Raw genomic sequence first — 11,262 nt, 5'->3', positions numbered from 1 at the left:
TTCTCCTGCTCAGCAATCATGCGCATCGGCTCCCTCCGAATGGGCTGTGTACACCAGCCACCAATTTCCTGATATCATACGATTGGTGTGCAGGCCTTCATCTCTGTTACCTCTGTCGTGACCCAGCCAAGGGTTGGCGCCTGCTGCTTGACGTGGACCTGCTGCTATCAGATGTTAGTGGTAGCGTACTTCAGAGAAGTAGAAAACTCAGTAAAACCCATGTTTCAGGTTCGTTTGCCGGGTGGCTACCAGTGCTCAGGCAAAACTCAGCCTCACAGCATGAGCTCCAGGCCAGGGCCCCTTTCCTCCTCATAGGAGGGGAATGCCAGACTCACAGAGTGGACCCCCAAGGTTTGGACCTTACATCTGGGGTCCCCCTTCACATGGTCACTTGCTCCACAAGCTACACAAGATCCACTTGGTCTGTGCACATAGGGAGGCTTACTGTAACCTGGGCTATACTTGGGATGGTTACTCCCACTATTCTGACTGTTCTCAGGTGACTTACCCTTTTTAAACTTTTTCTGGCCTTTTTGAGAAGAAGATTTTTCATATCCTCCACCCTCCTTATCCGGGTTCTATTTTTCTTCCTCCTGCTTATCAGAAGAAGGCACTTGTCCTTATGGGACACACTGTGTGACACCCATAAATCTGCTGCAATGGCTAACCTTTTGGGATCTATCTCCTTAGAGTCAGCCAAGTGCTGCTTAAGCTCAGGGGAAACAAGAAGCAAACATATGTTCAAGCATGACTAAACACATCATACCTTCAAAGGTGGTGACCTTGTATCCTTCTACCCAACCAGTCACGTTTTTAAAAGAATCATCAACATAAGAATCCCAACAATGGGAAAGGGTACCAATATTTACCAGCGCCCGGGAATAGGCAATTACCGGGTCCGCCAGGGCTGTAATGCCCTGGTAATTACCCATTCCCGGGCACCGGTAAATTCATGACTCCGGCGGCAGCCGTGCACATATTTACCGGCACGGCTGGCGCCGGACTCATAATGAGGCCCAATGTCCTCGAGTTTTTGGGCAAACACTGTTATGCCATTTGAGCACTGCATCTGTGGTAGGCCAATGCCGACGCCCTCTTGGCCGTGGCTAACCAGAAGCTGTGATGGGATGCCCGGGCCATTGCACAGGACCTCATGGAGTCTCAGTCTACCACACCAACACAGCCAGCAGAGGGCTGTGTTCTGCTATTGAGATGAGAAGGATGGCATGGATGCATGCCACTAAGTTTTCATCTGACATGCAAGAGGGGATCCTGGATCTACCCTTTGAGGGCGTGGACCTCTTTCATTCAGCAACCAATGACGAGTTGACAAAGAAGAAAACTTCCACTCAAGCTGCCAAGTCCTTGGCCATCCTGACAAAGCCAGGGCAGAAATCCTTCCCTCAGTCTCAGGCCAGGACTGAATTCAAACCCACACGTTCACCAGCTTCAAGGCATTCTGGGACCCTGGTACGCAGAGGCCTGACAGGTCGCCAGGCGACACTAGGAGGAAGTAGCATAGTACTTTGCACTGTTTTTTCTACTCCCCCCTCCTCTGCCCCGTCTCCGATGCCAAGAAACGGTGACAGCAAGTTCGGGGAACAGCGCTCTCTGGGGGGAGAGGGTGCTGTCTCTTTTCCAGGACACCTGCAAGCGTCTTTTCAACAACTCGTGGATCCTATCTGTAGTCTCCACTGGCTTCAGTCTTCCTCTACCATCCTCTCCTCCTCGTTGTCTGATCGGGTACCCGGCACTTTTACGGGAGATCCTTCACTCTTAGAGATGCAGGCGATAGAACCAGTTCCTCAATCGGATAACGGGTCCGGGTTCTACTCCAGGATTTCTGCTGTACCCAAGAACAACCAGGCTGGCCTGAGGGTTATCCTGGACCTTTCATTACTCAATCTGTTTTTATCACTACAACGCTTCAAGATGATTACTACTGCGCAAATAGCAGAGTCTCTATGTGCAGGTGAATGGATGTGTTCCCTGGACATCAAAGATGCTGAAGTAAACACCAACTATGGACATGAAGGTGCGAGGATATCAGAGCTACAGGGCTGCAGGCATCCGCCTCAACAGCAGCTTCCAACTATCATTTAAAACACAACAATCTTTGAGCTATGGCCATTCTGGATTTCTCTGTGACATCAACAGGTGATGTAGGATTTTACACATGGGTAAGCAACTATGTGCAAGAATGACGCTTTAACAATATACACTATATAACACACTTCCCCTCCCTTCAAAACAGCAGAGGAAAAGGAATGAAACTTAGAGCTATGTGCATAACTTAGCAAACAACATAACAACGTACAACAGTTATTAAACTAAACCAAACTAAACTAAAAATCCACAGTTGCAGCTGTGCTTGTTCCTGAAGCTATAATCTTTTGGCATTGGTAATATGCTCCTTGTTATGATATTTTGGCATTGGCAATACGCTCCATGTTCCACACTTTGCCTCCTTCCAACAGAACCACATTGCCATAATCCTTCCACATGGTTCTTATGCCGGAAAACTTGTAATCAACCTTTCTACTCCACCTCGGAAGTCTAATCCCCACTTCATCACCTCTGCTGAACCTCAACAACGACATCCTTTCTTCAAATCAAAACGTTCCTTTGATTTCTCTCCACCAAATCGTATTCTCTAATGAATCAGATCCACATCCACCAATTTGGAGTGATCAATCCATCCTGGTACCAACAAGGTATTCAGCTTGCACACCCTCATTAATTCAAACAGAGAGACAGAACTCACTGGATGAGGTGTGCACCTGTAGTGGAATACCCTCCAAAGTCATTCCTTCTGTCAGTCACCACCAGATCGCACCAACAGGCGGATACCATCCATCATGGTTCTGTTAATCTATTCCGCACACCCATTGCTCTGCGGGTGATACAAGGATGTCCACTTATGCTTGATACCATTCTCTTCAAGCCACTTCTGGAACTCTCTCGGTACAATATGAGGTCCATTGTCACTGACCAAGTAGGTAGGCCCACCCTCTGTCCATAATATACCCACCAAAAACGTTATCACATTCTTAGACATGATATCCTTAATCACTCCTGGCTACCTACTGAGCAAACCCATAAGTACAATGCTATAAGTCTCTGCTCCCTCGAAAAATGTACGGCCCAAGTAAATCAATGGCAATGGTGTCCCACAGAACATTTGGTGCATCCTGTACCACTATGAGTGGGGTCTTTGTCACTAACACTTTGACGCGGTCCTTACACTCCACACACAACTGGATTCTTCTCATATCAACAAATGTATCCATGCCAGGCCCCCAAACGTCCATCCTTATGAGGGCTTTTGTCCTGCATACTACCATATGGGCATTGTGACCAATGTCCACTACCTTCTCTCGAGTGCCCACTGGGACTAGCAAACTCTGAGCCCTACACACCAGGCCATCTAAAACACTAAATTCTTCCGTTGCACTTCTGAACTCCTTGAGCTGATCACTCAAATGTTGATCACTGTACAGACACCATCTGCCTTCTATCAACCCCCTGACCTTTTGATATAACTCATCCTCGCTACATGCCTCACGCCAGTCTTTTTCATTCAATGACTTTTCCACCACAAATATATCTTTAATTCCTTCATCAGAAAGGAAATCAAATTCATCATTTTCACAAATCGGATTCCTTGACAATGTATCTGCCACCACATTATCCTTCCCATTGACATGCTCAGCCACAAATTCCAAACCCTGCAATCTTGTTATCCACTTGAAAATGTGTCTTGAAACTCTACCAAGTCCTTTCCTGTTCAAATGGAAACCTAAGGTTTGCGATCCATTCTCACAGTGAACCCTCTTCCATATAGAAAAACTCTGAACTTGGTTATCGCCCACAACAAAGCAAAGTCTTCCTGCTCTATCACAGAATATCACTTTTTTACCTCCTTGAATGCCCTAGAGGCATATGCTATGGTATGCAATCCATTCTCATCTTCCTGCACAAGTACACTCCCTAATCCTAGTTTAGAAGCATCAGTGAATACAATTGTGCGTGCATTGCCGCTGAAACCCTGCAAGACTGGATCCTTTGTAATGTCCTCTTTGACCCACTCAAACTCCTCTTGACCTCTCACGTCCCATTCAAACATCACACCTTTTCTGGTCAGCCTCCTCATGCTCACCGTTTTGCTGCAAGGGTTTTTTACAAATTTGGCATAATATTTTATTTATTTATTTATTTTACATTTATAAAGCGCTCACACAGCCCGCAGGCATCGAGGCGCTGTTACAGGAATTGTTTGTTTTTCTTAGTTGCGTAATTGTGTTTTTTTCTTTTTTGTCTTAGTTACGTATTTATAACGCGCTTAAACACCCAGAGGTTTCTAAGCGCGGACCCGGGGATCGAACCTGTTGTTGCTTCGTGTCGTCTTGCTTCCAAGACGCGCACGCTGCCGCTGAGCTATCCTCCTTCAATCATCGCTTTGTTCCTGGGTGAGTGCATTTCCAGCATGGCTCTCACAGTGCTCAGTTTGGGTTGAACACCATCCCCAGACAAGCTGTATCCCAAATAGTCTACATGTGGAGCCCCGAATTGACATTGCTCGAAGTTCAGCCATCCCATCTACTTCCAATTTCTTCAGCACTCCTCGTAACCTATTGTCATGTTCACACCTATCCTTTCCCCAGACCAAAATATAATCTTGGTAAAATTGAGGATACACATTTTGCTCACCCCAACCTGGTACAAGGGACCCCACCAATAACACTCAGACCAAGTAAGTCAAGTCATCCATTTATTCAATCTAGGCTTTCGCAAAAGGGCATGACTCCCTGCACAGTCACAAGGACTGCGCAGAAGTGAGCTAAGCATTCAAAGTTAAAACAGCTTATATACATTTTGGTTAACATTGCATTCAATAGCTGGCACGTAGTCAAGACAAAAATCTCCATAATCATTGGCAGCTGGTTGCACACCCTGTTTCACATCTTCGTTCATGCAAAGGATTTCTTGCAAACTCATTCCTGTAGCTTAAGTTATATCTGCCGCTGCACACACACACACCACGCCTGCCTTAACCTCAGGCAGCCTAGTTCGGGGAAATTGCTTGTGTGGTTGCATAACTAATACATATCTTCTGCGACAGACATGTGTCACACTTCTGCTCTGCTCTTCTTCTTGGAATACCAAATGTCTTAGTCATACGCTATCAGCCCTTCCTCTGAAAGTGTTGATGGCTTCTGAGAAGGGTTTATCGTGCTGAAAACATGAGCACCAACTGAAGCGATATGGCCAGCCCTCCTATTCAGAATCCACAAAGCGTCCCTTTTGCTCATGTTGAGCAAGATCAATATATATCAATCTTATTTAAGTCTTCCATTTCTTTCAGCCACATTACCCGCTTATACTCTTCATTTGCAGCCACATGGGCTGGTCTTGTGTGGATTATTTTATTCACTGTTCTACCATAGCAATCTACAAAACACCCTACAAACATCGGTAAACACTGAACACAAAAACACAATCCTGCATTTCCATCTCAATTGCCATTGCTTCTGCCACCTTACCTGAGTTTCTCCAGTGTCTTTGTACCCTAAACGTACAGGGCGCACCAGCGGCCCTTTCACCGATCTGTCCCACGTCTCGTTGTGCCTTGTCCAGGAGGGACGCCGGAGGCCCTTCATGCTACTTGCCCGATGTCTTCACCAAGACTGTGCCATGCTCTGATCAATGAAGGAGTCCATTTCTCTATCCCAACCAAAGTTCATTTCACAGTTCTTAGTTCATTTCACAGTTCTTACCCTTTAGTACTGGGCATACACCTCTCGAGACCTCAGAGTATACTTTAGCACATCCGTTGGGGAAACATTCCAGTCAGTATCTTTCAATTCTGCTTCAACTTCTGGCGGGTTGTTCACTGCAGGAGAGGGTGCCCTTTTTACATGGTTTGCATGATACCAATGAGCTTTCCCATTTACTTTGAAAGCAGTTTGCGTGGTTAGCAGGGCCTGGTACGGACCCTTCCATCTGGGTTGCAAGCCATTGGTGCAGTTGAATGCCTTGATGACAACCCACTCGCCGGGTTTCAAATTGTGGCCGGGCCCAACCAGTGGTACTGGGGCAGCTTCCTCAACCTGTGAACGTATAGAAAGCAATCTGTTAGTCAGGGCTATACAATATTGTTGCAACGCAGGCCATGTTTGATCAGACAGCCGGTCAGGACTAACAGGTGTGCCAATACTAGGTGGGTAGCCCATCACAATTTTGAATGGGGAGAGGCCATGCATACGCTTTGGGGTCACCCTCGTTCTCAACAGCGCTAATGGTAACACATCAGGCCCTTTCAGGCCTGTCTCTGCGCAAGCTTTAGCCAGTTTGTCCTTCAGTGCCCCATTGACATGTTCAATCAGACCTGCTCACACCTTCTCAACCACTTGCCCTGTAAAGTGTGGCGCATTGTCGGACCATAGGTAGGTAGGACCTGTGTACAAAGGAACCCAATGCTTCAATATGCATTTCGCAGTGGATGTCGCTCCATTGTCTCTTAGTGGGAAAGTGCCTACCCAGCCAGAATACCCGCACTTCATTACCAACAAATATTTGAACTTGTTCACCGGTGTGCAGCTGTATGAAGTCCATGTACACAACATCAAATGGCTGAGTTGGCAGCCGGCTATGACCTTTTGGAGCAGGAACACCTTTCCCTGCATTGTACAGGATGCATATTTCACATTATCTGGCCCACCTTCTACAATACTGGCCAATATTTTTGTTATCCCATACTGCTTTCAAGTGAGCACACACTCACCACAACAGGAAGATAAGCACTTGGCAACATCCATCTTCACCTTTCCCCATTTACCCATGCCCCGAGGCTCTCCGGTGTATGTCACTATTCATCTGCCAATTCTTCTTTTCTTCTTCTGTCGCCTCTCTCTACATCTGACCTACTTCATTTTCCTCTGTCCCACCTCCTTCTTTCCCTTTACACAAAAACATTTCTCTTTTGTCATTCCCATAGTTTTCCCCGCAAATTTTGCAACCATGTCTGCCATGTCATTTCCTTGGGACACAATCTGTTATTTTCCAATGTGTGGCACATTTTGCTATTGCCACCCTTGTGGGCAGTGTCAAGGCATTCAATAGCTCATTTATCAGCACTGCATGCTTCACCTTCGTACCTTGTGATGTTAAGAATCCCCTTACTGCCCACAATTTCCCAAAGTTAGTTGCAACCCCATGGGCGTAATCCAAGTAAGTATAGATTGTTACACACATCCCTTCACTTTTTCTTAATGCTTGTATCACGGCGTGTAGCTCAGCTGCTTGCGCCAAATTCTCTAGTACCTTCCACATATCGACGATGTTGTTCCCAGTTGTTACTGCATATCCCGCCACTGTTTCCCCTGTATCTATTTTATAGAAGGATCCATCACAAAACAAGATCCCATCACCATCCTGCAAGGGCTGATCCTGCAAATCTATTCTCCCTTAGTTTCCTCTTCTGTTCTTATCACACAGTCATGCCTTGGGCCATCACCCTTGGTTGGAATGGGTAACAATGACGTTGGGTTAAGCACATTACATCTTTCAATTTTGATGTTCCTGCTAAACAGATACATTTCATACTGGGTTAGTCTAGCAGCTGTCAAATGCTGTGTCTGCATTCTATTCAATAATAAGTCCACAGCATGAAGCACTCTTACAATCACTTCATTTCCTAGTATAATGCCAGCATCCGGCTTTAATGCTAGTGCCACTGCTGCTACTGCTCTCATACAAGGGGGTAATCCCCTTGCTACCGTGTCTAAGCCTGTGGAAAAATAAGTGCATGGTCTTTGCTTCCCACCCTGTTTTTGCGTTAATACTGATACCGAACAGCCATCCACTTCATCAACAAATAGGTAAAATACCTTGTTTTAATTGGGTGTACCTAGAACTGGAGCATTACATAAGGCACTCTTTAACGCCACACACCCCTCTTCCATCTCTTTGTTCCATTCAAAGGGTACGTGGTACTTCTCATTCTTCAATGTTTTTTAACAGGGGTTTAGCTATTACTGAGAACTCTGGTATCCAGTGCCTACAATATGACAAAATTCCCAACACCTTTCTCAATTCCTTATATGTTCTGGGAGTTGGCATAGCCTGAATCAACACTACTCGGTCTGTTGACAATGACTGCCCTTCCTTTGACAAAACATAGCCCAAATAGTCAACTTGTCGCTGTAAATACTGCACTTTTGCTAAAGACACTTTGTGATTATGTTTTGCCAGGTGAGACAGTACAGTAACAGTCGCTTCCCTGCAACCTTGCTCCGTATTTGCACTCATTAATATGTCATCTACGTACTGGACCAAGGATGTCTGTTGGTAGCATTTACCCACTCAGCAGTACTTCCCCACATCACCAAGCTGCACTTCAGCAGAACCAGCAAAATGGCTGCGCTGGCTCCTGTGAGCACCATTGCCTCCCCCCAAAACTGTGTTTTGCAACGACAAAAAAGATGGCTGCACCACCTGGCCAAGTACATATTGGGTAGGATGGAACAAGGGGGAACACTGAAAAAGCTTGCCAGGGTGTTCTTACATGTACAAAAGAAGGGGAGTGAAAAAGCAGCGCTGTTTTTCTGCAAGCCCAAAATTCCCATTGAAAAAGGGAATATTTCACCTTTAAAATGATGCCGCTCTGATGCTATTTGTCCCTGTTCTTCATCACACTACCTTTATCGAAAAGACCGTCATGCCTAGCCACATTCACATTGTGCTCCATCAGAAAAGAGCCTTATTCCTGAAAGAAAGGCTGTGCCACCCAAACCTTAGAAGATCAACAAAAGCTTTCCTTTGCTACACGGGAAAAGCTTACATTTTGCTACACAATGTAAGAAATCACTGCTTGAAAAGAAAATCATAGCTTTCTGTGCACATGTCAATTTCATGAAGACTTTTGTCTTGTACAGACTGTTGTGTAAAATAAGCTGACTACAGCTACAACAAAGCTGACCAGATTTCACTGCTAGGCCAAAGTATAGCTGACTACCCCAGCAAAGACCTAGATTAGGAAAATCCCACTAAAATCCCATTAAAAAAAAGGGTACAGGCTGTGGTACCATAGCATCCTGAGACCAGACCGGCTTGTCCACTACCTGTGCCCTCCAGTGTCCCGAATTTCCCAGCTGTCTTTTTTCCCAGAAGAGTTTGCTACCTGGTGACCCGAGCGGTGCAGTGACCAGAACCCTGTTGACTGTTCCAAAATTCGCAAACCCAAGCGTGGACTGTGAGTATCCCACATCCCATAACACATAGTCTACCCCATCTTGACCCGTTTCTGTGTTCCACTCTCCAAGCAATCCTATCCCTACCCCGGTAACTTGTTAAAACTGTTAGAATTCTCAGTACACCCTGTCGTTGAATTTCCCAGCGTTAGCGCCACTTTCCCATTTTCCTTTTGTTCTGCATAGATCATGTCATTAGCGCTATTTTGATTACATAAATTAATTTTCCCTAAAGAAAAGGTGCATGCTGCATGAAGGGTTACACCTGCAGCGTAACTTTGATATTCACGGGTGGCGTTCCTCTTTTCTTAGCCATTAAATCTAGTTTAAGTCAAATATGTCTTTCATTTTAAAACCGATTTTCTCTTTTTCACTGCTGTTTTCCTAAAAATGAACCTCACTCTACCTTCCAAATCTTTCTCAATTCACCAGCTAGAGACCTATTTTCACCTCTATATTGTCCCTGTGATATACATCTATCTCCCAGCCCAAATACTGCATTGAGAATTCAAGGATTTCACTTGTTTTTCCTCAAATTCGTTTGTGTCATTTTAAACGGAAACTAGTAAATTCCAAGTTTTCCAACGTGTCATTTGGCTGCAGCATTCTCTAAACTTTCTACTCGTTTTCAAATGGTATGCCTTTTGCTGATCCATTGCCTTGTGGTTGTCAGTGATACAACATACATGCTATTGTGATAAAACATATGTATATCATAATTTGACCAAACATTAAGTAATTATTTGTAAAATTCGAGTGTTATTTTAGGCCTTTGCCACTCATTGTATGAGGGAAGGTCGGATCTTGATTCTGTTTCTGACTACCTGCTGCTTCTTTCTATCGACTCAGAATTACTTGTGGGTTGAGGGAACATTGCAGGGGGAAACCCCAAACTGGGTGCTATCTATCCCAATTCAAAAAGTGCTCCCATCCACCTGTGCCCTGCAATGTTCCAGGAGAAGGTGAATCAAGTGCATTGCCTCCATTTTCTTTGTAATCATCACCCCATTGGTGACTGCTGCCCCATATAAAAACTGTATGATTTCTCTGAATTTCAAAAGAAAAATATTGTATTTTCACCAAACGGCCTGGTTCATGGTCCATTGTGACCCGGGGTATTTGAAAAAGGGGGTGTGATACGAGTTGTATACCATCTCAAATTGAATCCACATAAAATAAATAGAAAGGCATCTCAGCTGTGCGCCACATACCAGGCTGAGACCAAGGTGTGTGTCGCCTGACTGAAATCCTTAACAAATTTGACACCAAATTCCCCATGACTTTTGTTTTACTTGTAACTTCTACATCCGGACCGGTCCTTCACATCAAACACCCATCCTTCCTTTCAGTCTACAATACAGACCTCAACAATAGTACGTACCATAAAACTTCCTTACCAACCATTCCTCCTACCCGCACTCACCTGATGTGGGGTCTCTGCCAGAGGTCTATCAAACCCAAAGAGCAGCAGCCTGCTGTCCTGTCGTCTGGCGGGACTGGTGGAGGAAGGGTAACATGTGTTTCCGCATTCAATGGTGCGGTTTTTCGTTGGGGCCGGATACCGTTACCCCTCCAGCCTCGCCCTGGAAGGCCTCACCCAGTGATGGGCTACCGCACCTTCGGGTTCCTTCGTGGTCGGCCAAATTGAGGATACACATTTTGCTCACCCGAACCTGGTACAAGGGAAACAACCAATAAGACTCCGACCAAGTAAGTCAAGTCATCCATTTATTCAATCTAGGCTTTCGCAAAAGGGCATGACTCCCTGCACATTCAGAAGGACTGTGAAGGAGTGAGCTAAGCATTCAAAGTTCAAACAGCTTATATATATTTTGGTTAACATAGCATTCAATAGCTGGCACGTAGTCAAGACATAAATCTTCATATTCATTGGCAGCTGGTTGCACGCCCTGTGTCACGTCTTTGTTCGTGCAAAAGATTTCTTGCAAACTCATTACTGTAGCTTAACAGTTATATCTGCAGCTGCACACACACACCATGCCTGCCTTAA

At 45.3% G+C, this 11,262-nt stretch overlaps 1 long non-coding RNA gene across 1 annotated transcript; it reads right to left on the bottom strand.

Annotated features, from left to right (window-relative positions):
* Positions 1-4,758: 4,758 nt before the first annotated feature.
* Positions 4,759-10,883, bottom strand: LOC138511044 (uncharacterized). The gene is made up of 2 exons (XR_011280556.1): positions 10,675-10,883; positions 4,759-6,110 (listed from the first exon to the last, which is right to left on the bottom strand). It is a non-coding gene; the product is annotated as an uncharacterized lncRNA (long non-coding RNA).
* Positions 10,884-11,262: the final 379 nt, after the last annotated feature.

The sequence above is a fragment of the Ambystoma mexicanum genome, chromosome 6p (assembly GCF_040938575.1).
Source record: "Ambystoma mexicanum isolate Mex_15411 chromosome 6p, UKY_AmexF1_1, whole genome shotgun sequence".
Lineage (NCBI taxonomy): Eukaryota > Metazoa > Chordata > Amphibia > Caudata > Ambystomatidae > Ambystoma > Ambystoma mexicanum.
This window is presented reverse-complemented; position numbering and strand designations above follow the sequence as displayed.